The sequence below is a fragment of the Haliaeetus albicilla genome, chromosome 2 (assembly GCF_947461875.1).
Source record: "Haliaeetus albicilla chromosome 2, bHalAlb1.1, whole genome shotgun sequence".
Classification (NCBI taxonomy): Eukaryota; Metazoa; Chordata; class Aves; order Accipitriformes; family Accipitridae; genus Haliaeetus; species Haliaeetus albicilla.
Genome location: NC_091484.1, coordinates 51,703,194 through 51,719,178, shown reverse-complemented (window position 1 = coordinate 51,719,178; position 15,985 = coordinate 51,703,194). Strand labels below are relative to the sequence as shown.

Here is a 15,985-nt window from a genome sequence, read left to right as displayed (position 1 = left end):
AAGTCATTGAAGGCAGAAAACCTCATGGAAGAATCAGAATCTCTAAATCAGAGAATACCATTTAAATTTTCGTGTTCATGAAAGGTAAAATTGTACTGGAAAATGTACAGAGAAGGCTATTCGGGTGGGCAAATGAATCAGAAGTCTACCTTACTGCAGATTATCAGAGGCTGGCCTGTTTGGTATAGAAGATGAAGCCTGAGAGGCACATAAATATCTTCTACATTTATTTTGAGGGACTAAAAACCTGAGAAGGATTAAAATGGTTTAAACAAAAAGAAGACTTTGGCAAAACCCCCTCCAACTAAGCCCTTCCTGGAAGGGGTCATTGTAACAGGTGGCAGGCAACACTAACAGAGCTGTATGGTTTCTATACCAGTGCTAGCCTGTTGAGTATGCAGTGTAGATAGATCACAGAGGAGATCAGGGCAGGGATTATATTTCACTGCACCTGTAAGTCATTTGAATGGTAAGCAGCTATGCAAGAGAAACAGAAGACACAGAGGATTAGTGCAACATTTAGGACTGATTTCAGGTTTGACTTGAATGCATGGCTATACCTAAGGATGCAATGGTACTTCAGGTGGAACTTTTACTGTGTCTTCCCTGAAAAGATCTGCCAGGCCTTGGGTGATCTCTCTTAGTCTTTGTTGTACATTTGGATGGAAAAAGAAGCTTTTCTGTTTAATTGTGTTAGTCCACTTGATTTTAGTTAATGCCATTGCAGAGCTGGGCTAACATATCTGAAATCATGTTAATTGAGCATGTTGTCATGCCCCTACCCCTGATGTTTTCCTCTGAGGGTAACTGAGCCTGAAATGCAGTAGCCTGTTTTATCAAGGGCTTTTTAATTGGGTTAAAGTCTCCTGAGCAAGCAGTACTGAGAGTTTCACTTATAGCCTGAACAGAGGGCATAAATAATGAGTGCAAAACTTTTGCGAACCTTTTGGTACTGGATGAATTTCCCCTTACAAAATCCCCTTCTCAGCTAAAAAATTAAACATAAAAATGGGTCTTCTGCTGATTAATTGTATTTTAGAATAGCTAGTAAGATGTAAATTGGTTTCAAAAATTAGGCTTCTGAGGGGAAACTTTGATTAAATCCCTAGAAACAATAAATCAGCTATAAAAATAAACAAAGTAAGACAGTTGGGTTTTTTTTTGTTTTGTTTTTTTTTTTCCTTATGGATGCCCTCTTGTGTGGGAAGTAACACAGATATAATATTGGTATAAGACAGAGAAATAACATTTACAAAATTACAGCAGTACTTTATGAATTCATATTAAAATAAATCAGTTGTTTGTTACACTCTGAAAATTACAACATAAAGAAAAACTATTCCTTTAATTTGAAGCAGCATTATCTTTAGCAACAGTAGTTCAATGATTTTGTTCTTATTTTTAAACAGCCAAAGCCCATGGTAAATGATTGATAATATAGATAATGGAAAGATATTGTTGTCGTGTCCCAAAGTTGGAGCGACTCAGGTTCGTGGATTTCCTTTGTCAGAATTAAGGTGAAACGACACCAGGGGAGTTCAAACAACAATCAACATTTATTCAACCTAGCTAACCTTGCCCAAGTACACATGAACTTATCAATATGAACCTTGCAACATGTCGTTAAGTTGCTGTTTGAGAAGAGAAGGAAGGTGTAGAAAAAGAAATGGAAAAAGGAATATGAAATGTATCAGAAGGAGAGCCCTCCCATTGAGTCACGAGGTTCAGAGCAGACCCCCTTGCTTTCTGGACTCCTTCTCAAAGAGGAGCCCAGGGGTGGCTAGATCCACTCCTAGTCTCAGACTTGGTCCGCGGTTTATGTTTAAAAGGATGAGGTGTAGGGGCTGTGGAAAAGAGAAAAGGAAAAGAGGGAGAGAGAGAAAGAGAGAAAAAAAAGAAAGAAAGAGAGAAGGGTTTCACCAGTCCTGGGTCCAGCGTTGGTCCAGCCAGCGTAGAGATCCAGTTCCGGAGGGTGCAGGCTGAGAACTCGTTCCCCCTTCATTTATAGTGTGTTAGTCGATGGTCTCGACATGCGCAGTTCCCATTCCCGGGGTTCTCTGGAATCGGTCAGTGAGCTTTGGGGGGCGGGGTTCATTGTGGAGTTGCCTTTCTTTTTCTGCTGGCATGACCACTTAAGATAGAAGCACAGTCCCATCTTCCATGGGGCCTCCTCCTCCAGGCGCATATGCTGTGCTCCTTCTCCTGGTCACTTAAGATAAGGAATTGCAGCTTTGGAGAAGTGCAATCTCACCCTCCGTGGGGCCCTCTCCTCTGGCCACATTGTCCTGTTCACAAAACTCCAGCATTTTTACAGAGGCCGTTTTCTCCACCAAAGTTCTGTAACGAATGTTTGAGACATTGACTATGATTTGTCAGACCGTCACAATTGTAAAGTGATGTCTTTATTTTCTGTGATGGAGCAACTTCGAAGAAATACACTTTTGGAAGGTATCTAATAGTTAGCAGCCATTTTCAGTTATATCTAAATTAAATCATATATCTTCATTAATTTCCCTGTTAACCATTCAAAATTAAACCTCCATTTTCTGCAAGAACACCAAAATCTGAAATCACCTGTGAATTATTATAATGCCATTCACATAAATTTTATTAAAATCAGAATAGCTTTCTGCTCTGATGGCAAAGATGACAACTATGGATAAGGTAACTCATAAAAGGTGTAAGAAATGTATATTGCATTTTTGGTTCCTTAAAATTACTTTTTATTCCCAGTGTTTATTAGGATGTTAAATGTTCTTTACCTGCATTGGAAATATACATAATGCTGGGCGAAACGAAGAAAACAGTTTATTTCAGGTGTCAGGCTCAGATTTTTTTTTCTGTGTTGGAACAATATGAGTACAACATGGTCTAGGTCACGAACAGAAATCTCAGGTACTCCTTTAGCACATATTTTAGATAATAACAGTGATTATTTGTAAAATAACTGATAGGGTCCTGGAAAAGTCCTAGTAAACCCATAACAATCATTTCTAGATGGAGGACGGTTTAAGACATATAAAGGACACTAATATTTCTATCACATGATGCAATCAAGATAAATCTAAATGGTCATATTTAAGTAGGTATATGGTTTTCATGCTTCTTGGTATTTGAGACTAGGTTTTTGTTTGTACAAACAATTTTCTTTTTTTTTTCTTCTGGAATCTTGCCTAAAGTGTTATTATTCTAGTCAAATAGATTTGTATCTAAGTAATTTGGAATTTTCTAGGAAAATACTTCCTGTCATCTCTATGCCAAAGGTATTTGTATTACCTATAGCTAGGTCTGTCACATCAGCTGAAACTAATAAGGGTACCGTAAAAAGTGATCTCACCAAAACTGACAGGCTCAGTGAAATTCATTTACATAAGTGGAATTGAGGGGAAATTTTCGTCTACTAAGAAATGGAGAACAAAGATCTAGAGTGGACTGGAAACAAGGACAGAGTAGAGATAAAAGAATGAGATCATTAGGTCAAGTCCTTCAATCAGCTAGTCTATTTTTCAGACCCAGGCTAGCTCACTGACAAAAGTACATTATTACTCTTCAATCACACCTCAAGTCTGCAGGCCTCTTGATGTCTAGAAACTTTGAATTGTTTTGCATGATTTATGCAGTCACATTTCAACTTAAGAACTTTAGTCTACTCAGCAGCCAGTAACTTACAGAAGAAGTAGATGCTAGGGTTAAAGCCAGACCAACGTCATCCTATTTTTCACATAGATTTTTATTTTAATTTTTGAAGTCTAATCTCTTTGTAAAAGAGGTAATATTAAAAATGCTATGTGAAAAAATTATGTAGACAGAACCAAATCTGCATAACCAAATTGAATTAATTAGAAAAAGCCTTTATACCGTACACTCGGATTTAATATGACTTTGAGGATATGTAATCTCTGAGAGATAACAGTTTTGAAAATAGGAGGATTATTTTCTAGTTTGAATGTGTAAAAATGTTATAAATACCTCCTGCCACCCCCACAAAATGACAGTCAGGTAAACGGTTATATATCTGCACATGCATGGAGTAGAATGAGACAAAAAGGTCCATCTGCAGATCCATTGTCCACTCCCATTAGTCATCTCATTTGGCAAACTAAATGTGAATCATTTGTGTCTGGCAGCTCTTATGCAGAAAAGATCACAGCAATAACATGAGATGTTGAAATGCTAAAAAGTCATCCTCCCAGAAGGGTTTTGCCAATTAGGAGAGGACTGAGAAGCCTGTGTTACGAGAAGTAACTCAGTATGGCTCAGGATCAGAAACGGGAAAGAATGGTGGGAGGCAGAACAAGAAAGAAAAGCAGCAAAAATATATAAGAGGAATCTGAGACCAAAAAAAAAATCTAAAAAGCTTTCAACACTGGTCTAGCTGGTTGTATGAACTGAAGTGTGGAAGCAGGTTCTAAAGATCTTGATCACTGGGTGGCTGCACTTTGTGCAGCTGTGTGGTGCAGGGACTGGGCTGATGTAAATGAAAAGCTATGAGTAAAGGCATTTAGGAGAGGACCCCGTAACAGGAGTACAGTGTTGAGCTTCTGTTGAATGCTCTTTCAGACTAGTATGTGTAGCCTTGTATCCAAATGCTTCAGAATCTCATGTGGATTATCTGACGAATATTGTGAGATAGGGAAATAACATTATTAACCCTTCAGGGAAGACCAACAGAGGAAAAAGACAAGCTAATTGGTATGTCTAAGGACATAAACACAGCCAGTGGCAGAGCAAGGAATTGACTCCTAAGTCTCCTACTTGCTTCTCCAGACGTGGATCATTCTCTTTTTCTGGATTTTCTGTCTTGTATCTTGTGACAGTGATGTATATCTTTCAGAAATCTGCATTTATGTCTGCTTTAGAGTGGAAGATGATAACCTGGTCCAGACAATAATATTATTGCTATTGAATTTTAGACAGATGTTTAATAAATACTTTCTATTGTGTGGAGACATTTCAAGTACCACAGCAAAAAAAAAATCTCATGGATGAAACTGAATAAGGATTCAGATTAGAAATACGTAATTAGACCTCTAAGTATGCAGTCAATACGCTCTAAGTTTTAGCCACTCACCAAAAGCGTAGCAATTTGGAATTCATTTCTGCATTTATAAGGAGTTAGAAGAATTTCCCTGAAGATGTTAGACTCTGGACAGACCGTGGCAACACAGACAACAAGTGAGTTGCATCCTGTTACATATCGGAATAATGGCAAGACTAGGGTAAAAGTCAGGCCCCTTTGAAGACCCTAAGCACATAGATCATGCTGCTTTCCTATTCAGTCTTAAGAGTAAAACATCTGCCCTGTGCTGGTAGTTGTGGAAAATGACAGATACCCAAAGCTTTGCAGTCTTCAAAATACAATTAAAATCAAAGTCAGAACAGTGGCTGAGTCCCCAGCCTAGAATAAACCAGCTCCAGTCACCCTGTATGAGTTTGCCATAGCATGGACATCGATGTGGGTAAAGACATTAAAGTTATTTAGCTACAGAATTCTTAACTAGTTGCAAATTTGATTAACCTTTTAAATGTTTGCTTTCAAAAACTGGATCATTAAGGTCATGCCTCCTTCTAACACCCAGTGTTTCTTTCATATTGTTTCAAAAAAAGAGAAAAATATTTCTTCACAGTCTCAGTTGTGCTTAAATACAAAGTATACAGGTTGCTTACAACTGCTGGAAATACCCTGGATTCCCTTGTTTAATAAGAGATACTATTCTCTGAGTGATGAAATAAAGCTGTGAAATAGAGCATTCCCTTTGTATGAAAAAAATGGTTTGGAATATTTTTGTGAATGATTATGGTAAATCTGTTTCCCCTTATTGTGTTTGTTATGTATTAGTATTTAAAAAGTCATTGTTTTCCCATGAAAATATTGTTAAATCTAAAAGCTAGGGTTGAATTTCAACAGGATTATTCCCTTTTATATCTGAGAAGCATTAGTCTTTTCTGTTTTTCACTTATAAGTCCCCTGCTTAAACTCCTCTGTTGTCCATTCAAGGAGAAGGAACTATACCAGGAATCCTGGATGAAAAATAATCATATAGCAGAAAAGATGATATAGTTCAGACATTACAGTGGGTGACAGTGCTACATGTAAAAGCATTTTTTGAAATGGTTTTGAACAGCAAGAACACTCTGTGAGACCAGAATAGGTTTATATGCAGTTCACAAAACTCTGTCTAGGCTACAGCCATGGCTGTGGATTATGTTACCTAAGCCTATTGCAATTCTTGCTGTAAGCTGCCCTCCTTATCTAGTAGTAAAAGCTGCAGTCCGTCTGTGGTGCTTAGACAGTGTGTTAAGCAGGCAGGGAATTACTTGGGAAAGTCAGATGCCAGCATTTACTTCAGTGCTGTAACACTAGGAGCTTACGTGTGGCCAACAGACAGCTCCAGTTCCCTTCTTCCTGTACACAGAAGCACAATGTGCCCTGCTGCTTGTGTGATACAAGCTCACCCTGTTATGTGATGTGACACTCAGTTCTATGTCTGCCAAGTGATGTGACAAAACCATGTTTTCCTGTTGTATGACCAAAGTGGGAATACAGTTACATCCAGTGGATGCGGAAAGGAAGGTTTTAGCCCTTGCATTGACTCTGTCTCTTTGTGCTTCTGTTGGACATAGACATTTGAACCCTGTGATCCAGCACTACCTTCCTTAAGCAAATCTGGCACACCTTTGTACATTATCCATGTAGTCCAGAGGCTTCTTTGCATGGCTTTCCTACAGACAGGAAGCCTGACGAAGACAGAGCAGATGAAGCTCTGAGCTTGGCACACCCAAGTCTTGTTTTCTTAGCTTGAAATAAATCTGCCTCATCATTTTTTACTATTTAAAAATAAAAAGAAAATAGTTAGGCACTTAAGATACTTATTCAATCAAACTAGTGATCTGTGAACCAAAAAATTCTCCTAGCAGTATTGCTCTGATGAATTCCAGTGGCTCCCAGGGGGCTACCAGAGGATCAGCTCACAATACTGCGGACTTCCACTTCTCCAAATATGTCTTGTAGCAACTCACTGCTGCAGTCTCCAAAGAAACTAGAAAGCTGTTATTTCTCATATCACAAATTAAAAGAGGTGCATTGTCAATTGTGATCAGTATTACATTTATTCGTATTGCATAACTTAACTGATATAACGTGATAGAAATTTTATGTATTTAGTCCTGGCTCTGCTGTTTGAAAATGCGGGCTGTTGAAATAGTGCAGAATTGGATTTTAGGGAAAAAAATCCTTGCCTTTTTATCTCAAAGGAGGTGAAATAGAGTATTTATTTAAAAAATGCTCAAATAAGCTACATTAATGGCAAAAAAAATATTTGCACAAAGTTTAGATGTCTGAAAAGTGGATGTTTAAATCAGAATTAAACATTTGAGACTCCCTTTATAGCAAATATAAATAAAAATAGCTACTCACAATTAATCTGATCCATCTATGCCCATTTTAGGGAGATAAATGATTGTCTAGAAGTGTCTTTTTTATCTCCACTGGCTATAGCAGGATCTTGGGGTGACTAGCTCAGCATCAGAAACTAAGGTTTGGGTTTCTTAGTAGGGGGAGATAAATCCTCCCCATTGATGAGTCCTCTAGCTGATACCCTGAATAAGGAACAGCTTCATAGCCCTCTCCAGGCTCACTTGTTCCTGCTAAATAGTAGAACTGAACTCAAGTGAAGTTGATTTGGTTCAGTTCTATAATGCTGAAGCATTATATTTAATCTTACTCACTGGAAAGGAAGAAAAAACCCATTTATTGTGAGTTTGTTTTTTTTTTTTCCTCGTTTTTTTTTCTTCTTTTTTGGCAACACAAATATTACTTTGAAAATAAGGTTATAGCAGGATAACTTTTTAATATAGAGCTGATCTAATTAACTTCAAATGGCAGGGGCTTATTCTTCTGGAGTGGAAAATCTGATGTCCAATCCCTCTTTTACTAGAAAATAATGAATAAGCTAACTGTGCAGCATGGTGGCAGCTATGAAGATCTGCTTTGTTTTTTAAAAATCCAGATTTCAATCTTTCTGAGGGGATAAATGCAGAAGGAGAGTAATCTCTGGTCTCTTACAGGAGTGTCATTTAACTAGAGAAATATATTTGGATGTGTCTTTTTCTTACCTATTACTGCTACTCAAAATTATCAAGAAATACCTCTCTACTTTAAATTAGGCAGCAAAAAAGAATGAAAACATGTGTAAGCATCTTTAGTATTCATCATTCTGTCATAAATTATCTTGCTTTTCCAATAGAATACGGTTATTTCAAATTAAATATTTGCTAGCTACTGAGTCTATAGCTGCACTTTGCTTTTCAAGCAAAACTTAAAATGCAACAATTTTTGTCATATTCAGGGAACTTACAAGCTAGTTGGCCAGATCCTGACATTTGGTCTTTGCTTTATTGTTCTTTAGGTGCCAGTTATGGTCAATCCATTGTGTTTAAATTGTTGGCGATCACTGTCTCCCTGTTTTTCAATTGACAGCACACAGCAGGAGAGAATTTCAAAATGTCTGGCAAACTCATTACTCCTCATAACTACTGCTGTGCTCAGCTAACTGGAGTTGTGGCAGCATAAGCCTTAAATGGCTGACAGCATACTAAACATCATATTCATTAGCTTTCTTTTTCTTCTTTTTTCACACTTTTCCTATTAAAAACTGCTCTCAGAAGAAGCTTTCAGTCACTTGAATGAACAGCAAATCAAAATGTAAGGTATTTTAAAAGGAAAATTAATGTCAGAGTATTTTCTTACATAAAAATTTCTCTACATAACATGTTATGTACTGTAGAAATACATTCTTACACTGCCAATTTATTTCTTCCCAAATGGTAAACAACACATAAGATTAACAAAACTGCCTATGCATCAGATTTTGGGATAATAGTAAAGAAGAGACACAGTGTCTCTCTACTGTGATAGCTTTATGAAGTGACGTACAGCTGTTGCACCTCCTACAGATAAATCCCAAGATCCAGGATGTATCGAGATTCCTGTCCTGCCCATACACCAAAACTCACTGCATTAGTTAAATGCTTATTCCGTTATTTGGTAGTGGTTTTGCTTTGTTTTGTTTTGTTTTGTTTTGTTTTTCCCCAGAGAGGGTTGACTATACCAAGAAGACATTGGGAGTGCATTGTATGTGTTTTCTATGGAATGTTTTCTACGGAGTCCAAATACAGAGACTTTTTGATCACCAGAGACTGCACCCTGACTCCCCGCCCCAGACTGTGTACATAGGATGCAGACAATCTCAATCATCATCAGAAACTGCCAAAATGATCATGGAAATTGAAGGTGGATTGATGGCACTGAGGAATTTTCTGTTACAACCAGCTCTTGAAGACACTTGTTAGGGAGCCCTCTGAAAAGGAGTCCTTCAGTTAGCAGCAGAGAGATCTGAATGGACTAATGCTCATGACCACGCCTTTATCATAGCATCCTTCCTAAAAGAGATTTCCTATTTCTTGCCTTATGCCTCAGACTTTTCATACGTGGTGGTTTTATGTACAATTCTGTATGTCTGAGTTTTCTTCTTTCCAAGCTACATTGCTTCTCCCAGTACAGAAGGAACACCGAGGGGACTGGGTATCTCTAGTTTCTCTCCCACTGGGGAACCAGGATTTGGTAGTGCAGGTGATAGCACCATGTTAGGGTAAAGAGAGCAAAAAAACCATCCCTTGCTTAAGTTCCTTTTACTGGCTTTGCTGACTTGGTAGATTAGCTTAGCTTGAAGGATGCTCTCAACCAGGGGGTTAAGGAGACAATTCTGAAGTAACGTTGGTTTTCCTTTTCTCCCATATTTCAGCAGACTTCTTATGAGTTTGTACAGTGATGCCAAGGCGATTCTTTGGCATTTGGACATGGTTGAATGTTAAATTTTTAAAATTTTCATGTTAAAAAATTCTGGTGGAGAAATTCCATGAAGTTTATTACAAGTGAAGACACTTACATGTAGATATAGATATAATTTAGGGAATTGGAGATTGATATGATGGGAGTGCTTAAGATACTGACAGAAGAGATCAGTTCTGGGCTTTGAAACAAAACATTACCAAATTAATTCACTAAACCCCCACATTTTATGCCAATGGTTTGTTCTTACAAATTATGAGCTATTATCACTGCATCTACAGAACTGCTAGTCTTTAACAATTGCTTCATAAATTAGCTGAGTGTTCTTCTTGTGTATTTGGCATTATGTCCTGCCTATTTACAGTCTCTTGTGCTTATCTTGTTCTTTACTTACAATTTCTTGTTGCCTGGATCCCTCCTACATTCAGCCGCACACATCTTTGCCCCTTTGCTGTCACATTGCTCATAGACTTATGTAAAATGCATGTAGAGTGTCTGCTTATGACATTGCAGTCTTACAGCCACTGTTTTGGCTGCATATCGAATGAAGGGGCCTTATTCATTTACCAACAAGTTGAAAATGAATCAGATTTTTTCTGACACTTCTGTTTATGGTTGGTATGACTCTTTGTCACCTCATCCATCCAATAAAATTTTCATTAACAGTAAGAAGCTGCTGCTTTCTATTGCATGGTTGTGCAAAACCATTATAGGAAGTAAATCTTAATAGAGATGCAAAAATACTTATCAATAAAATAATTCTAATTTATTTGTGGGGAATTTGTGTTATTAAACTCTTTGTTGTGTACTTACTGACTTGAAGAGACACTCAGTTTTACATATGATACCTAAAGAACATGAATATCATGGTATGTAAGTATGACTGGGTGGTCTTTGACTACCAGTTTATTGGGATCTGCAGCCTAAATAAAGGAATGCTAAAAGACTCATACTTCCTGTCATCCATGAAAAAAAGAAAATGCTAGAGAAGATAGTACTTCGTTATTCAAGAAAGTTTTTACTGAATGTGCATATATTTCTACAGATTTTAAACACGTGTTAGAAATCCTTTCCTGATTTACTTTTCTATATAACTTAGCTCCATTTTAGGAACATGTATATGAACTTTGATCATTATGATTTTTACTTTGCATAAAATACTTAGCAGAAGTACCTGATGGTGAGTGGTGTGGTTGCAGGGGTGGCCTCTGTGGGAGGAGGCCAGGGATTGCCCCATGCTGGACGCAGCCAGTTCTGGCCAGCTCCTCCATGGATCTACCACAGGACACAGTTGAGCCCATTGACAAAGCTGGTGGAGCCTCTGTGAAAACATTTAAAGGAAGGGTAAAAATGCCAGACAAATAGGAGTGAGGAAAACCAGTGAGAAGCAGCAGTATGAACACAAGGTCAGAGAAGGAGGAGGAGGAGATTCTCCAGGGCCAGAGCAGAGATTCCTCTGCAGCCTGTGGAAGAGACTATGGTCAAGCAGGTATTCTCCTGCAGCCCATGACAGAACCATGCTGAAGCAGATATCCACACTGCATGGAGGACTCCACACTGGAGCATGTGGATATTTTCTGAAGGAAGTATGGTCCCTGGAGAGCCCATGCTGGAGCAGATTTACCCAAAAGGACTGCAGCCCATGGAGAGGCCCCACACAGGAGCAGGGGAAAAGGAAGGAGCAGCAGAGAGGAACTGTTATGAACTGACTGTAGCTGCCTCATTCCTCATCCCCCTGCGCTGCTTGGGGAGGGAGGAAGTAGAGAAGTCGGGAATGAAGGAGTGAAGTTGAGCCTGGAAAAAAGGAGGGATAGAAGGAAGGTGCTGTTTTAATTTTGTCTTCATTTCCCACCACCCAAGTCTGTTTCAGTTGTCAATATTTAAATTAATTTCCCCAAAGTCAAGTCTGTTTTACCCCTGATGGTAATTGGTAAGTGATGTCACTATCTTTATCTCAACCTGCAAGTTTTTTTCATCTTTTTTTTTCTCCCCCAGCAGAGGGCATGTGAGAGCAGGGGGAATGAGAGAGGCTGGGTGCGTATCTGGCATCTGGCCAAGGTCAAACCACCATAGTTGGAAATGACAGGTTATACATCTATTTACCACTTTGACCAAAAGAAGCAAATCATAAGCTCATACCAAAGAAAATAATTCATCTTTTCAGACACCAGTTGATCTCACAGATAAGTATAGTCTTACCCACCCAACAAAATAAAAGTGACTCAACAGACAAAACAAGAAAAATTTCATTACTTACAGTAATTCAAGGGGGACATCCAGAATAAGTATTATTACTGGGTACTAAATCCAAATCAGTTACCAGGCTTTTTGTTTCTTACTTTTGTCTTTCTTTGATGATAAAACCTCATTTTACAACATAATAAAATTCTTAGTTTAAGCAATTTTTTTAAGAATGCCAAAGGATTTACATTTTAGACAACACTGATTGTTGGGGTATGTTTTACAGAAACTCATTACTTTTAACTTATTCATGTTCTTTCTCTGATGGAAACTTTAATTGTTTCTCAACTATTTAAGATAAGGCTCTTTTGAAATTTGTAGTTAAAAATACCGTATGTCTAAATGTAAACCATTGCATAATCCCTTCCTGATTCCATTGCTGTGTGAATACTAAAAAAAAGTGCCTACAATATAACAAGGCCATCTGATGTTATAACTGGATAACAAAGTAAAAAGCCATTTAACTGTAAAAAAACCACACCCCCCAAATGAACCCCAAACAACACTGTCATTTGGGGAATTAATTAGGAACCTGGCAATGCTCAAGCAACTTCCTTACCAAACTAAAAAAAGAGAAAATCCATCTTTCAAAGATGAAAGGTAAATGAGAAAAAAGAATGCCTTCTCAATTGTCCATTTAAATGTAAAAAGGCCCCTTAGGAATAATTAAATTTAAAAAAAAAACCCACTATTTCGAGAACAGAGAAATAAGGGTGTTTGGATTTATTTGAAACAGAAATTCAACTCCTAATGGGCCCTGGGGAAAATAAAGGGAAATAGCAGAAAATAGACTAAGTAAAAGGGCAAGACCTCCAACTTTAAAAAGATTGTCAGAACTTCCTGCCAGATAAGCAAAGGCAAAATGACAGAGACGGTGAAACAAAATTATAACCCTACTACATAGATCACCAGTTCATGAGCTTAAATTGCTAACAAGGCAACCTAAGAAAGTGTTAAATGAATGAAAGTATGACAGCATTTAATTCTGAATCTGGGGAAGACTGGAAGAGCCTTTCTTTCCTTCTTTCCTGAAGTTATGGAGAGAAAGGGATATAAAGGTCCCTGAACTGAATACAGAACACAGTCTGGTTCCTTCTTTAGCTTCACAATGCTCATCGCAGCTACTTATTGCTGCTAAGTCTGACTCACAAACAACTAAAAATGAGTTTATAACAAAGCATTGCTAAATACCACGAAAAGCTGGGATAACAGTATGACTGTACTTAAAAGGTTGTGATGACATGTACTTTGGCTGGAAATACAGTTAAGACTTCAGCATGAATTGGTAAAATTAATGTGAAAGACAAGTTCAGGGAATTAGGTTGAAATGCACTTGAAATATTTTTCATTTAAAATTGTTGATGCTAAATACTCTAAGTGAAGTGATCTTTGCGTATTATCATTCTAACTATACTTTGTTTTAATTTTCTACCATTTCTTAAGCATAGACTTGTCAAACTGAAAAAGTAGAAGTGCTGCTATTCATCCTCCAGCTGGTATAAATTAAACTGTTTGTATAGCTATTTGGACGCTCTGAGAAATGCTTCTGTGACACACTATGTCAGCCAGTACATTTTGATCATTGGTCATAGCCAAGATCTGAATGTGATCATTGGTCATAATCAAGACTGGTCATTGTCTTTAATGTGGTGTCCTCAACACTCCGTAAGTGACCTCTTTATGACTGAAAAAACCAGTCATTTTTAAAAGGACATAGGAAAATTGAAATGTAAATTCTTGTTTCTTTAGACTTCAATTTCTTTTTACAGAAAAGAACTTGGCACTCAGTGAACTGGAAACCTGCTGATCACATGAAATGTCCTTGTCTGATTCTACTTTATCTGCTCTAGGTGCTCACCAGAAACTAAATCCTTGGGGTTTCAAAAGGATGGGTGCTGGTTTTGAAGTGTCTTTCAAGGTAACTAGATTAGATTATTAGCTACTGAGAAAATGCATTGTATTCTTTAAAATCAGAGTTTAAAATCCAGAATCCTGTATCAGAAGCTTAGGTTATATGGGAAGATGATCAGATTCCTTCAGATGATATCTAGGGCAGTTAGCTTTCTTAGCTGCCAAGAACTGGCTGGGAGGAATACAGAATTCAGGGTGCCGCTGTAACTCTTCAGGGAGGTTATGGGTCAGGGCTGCTAAGAACTAGAGTCGCTACTGTTTTGGTATACATACCTGGAGCCCTCTCCTAAAGATAGGTGCTTATCTCTTGCCCTTTTTTCACACTTCCTGTTATAACTCCTTCATCCCCTTCCTCCTTCTCTCCCTCAACCATTTCAGGGAGCTCTAGTTTTGAATATGCAGATGCACATAGAGACTGGAGTTGGATATGTAAATTGCCATATGTCCTGCTTAGGTGTTAACATCTCCTTTTGAACGTGGAATCTGCCAAAGTTCCTTAATAAGCAGCAGCTGAAATCCAGAAACTAAAGATGTCAGAGAAAACTCATCCTAAATTTCCATGAAACCCAGATTTCACCCAGGTGGTATCCGTGCCCAAGTCCTGAGGTTCTGGAGTACATTGATAGAATCTAGAATGTTGTAGAGCTGAAACAAACCCATTCTTTTTAAAATTTCAGGTAAGACCTCACCACTAACTTTAATTTTCTCTTCAGATTTCCTTGCAGAAGAAAAGAAATGTCTCTGATATTTTTCTCTATCTATACAAACTACAGATTTTACTACTCCTGTTTAAAAACTGGATCCTGATATTGCTCCTGCCTTATACTTTTTTTCCCAGGGTAATTTCTTTGCTGTTAGATGGTTCACATTCACTAGAGTAATGTGTTGGTGACTGAAGCCTCAAAAGTTCAAATGAAGCTATACAGATTATTATATTTTGAAGGACTATAAGATAGCTTTAATACTGAAAACATGTTCTTTGGAATTATATTACAGATTAAGAACATCATACTACATCTTCTGAAGATCAAATGCAATATCATGTCCTTAACCAATGTAGATCTTCATATCTTCAAGATAGATCAGTAGTACTATTCGGCTTCACACTGGCTGAGAATCCAGCTGCTGTGTTCTCATGATCACATAAGATTTTTCTTATCTGACCAAAACACTTGTCTAATTCCTATTCAAAACCAAATGTGCAGTACATTAAAGATGAACTGAGACTGGATTGTACTTCAGGCACCTGGAGTTGCCTTTTTTTGCTACTAAAAATTCTCTTTACTCATGGACACTACAAACAGTGTGGATCTGTCATGATTTTTACCTTGTTGCCACAAAGTTTTCATTGTAAAAGCTGATATTGCAGCAGCACAGATGTCACAGAGTATGCTAATCAGTAAAGAGACATTTTGTGATTTCTTTTCCATAAGTGTGTTTTATAGGGCAACACTTAGGAATTATGTAATTTAAGATGCTGGCAGCTATTGGTTCTGGGATTGATTTGATGTTTAAATAACAATTTCTTTTCCTCAAAATTTTGATGTACTCAGTCACAGTGTACTGCAACTTAAGCAAACAGATCTCAGTCCTCCTTACATTAATATTTTGTCACTGCTTTCCGTGGGAACAGGGTTAGACTTTTGATTCAGTCATTCTTTTTCAAAGGAAATCTAACTCCTGTGTTTGACAGAGACACATAGGGTCCTGGAATTTTAGTAGCCAGGGAAATGAAGATCAGTTGTATTCTCAGTTGATAATTTTGAGTCTCAAGTTCTAGATTTTGTACAATAGAATAGAAGCAGAATTGTTTGGCAGTGGAGACTTTGACTTCAGTGCTATACACACCAACTATATCCCAACTTTATGTTTACATCTGTATTACTTTGAAAAAGTATTAGTTTCTCTTCCTCCAAGGCCCATTTGTAGGTGTGTGCTATAGGGTATACCTTATATTAGCAATTATTTCCTTGGCTAATCCTC

General features: G+C 37.7%; 1 long non-coding RNA gene across 1 annotated transcript; it reads left to right on the top strand.

Moving 5' to 3' along the window:
• The first annotated feature begins 10,736 nt into the window (after nt 1-10,736).
• LOC138688200 (uncharacterized) lies at nt 10,737-14,649 on the top strand. The gene is made up of 3 exons (XR_011327257.1): nt 10,737-11,936; nt 13,942-14,009; nt 14,457-14,649. It is a non-coding gene; the product is annotated as an uncharacterized lncRNA (long non-coding RNA).
• Nucleotides 14,650-15,985: the final 1,336 nt, after the last annotated feature.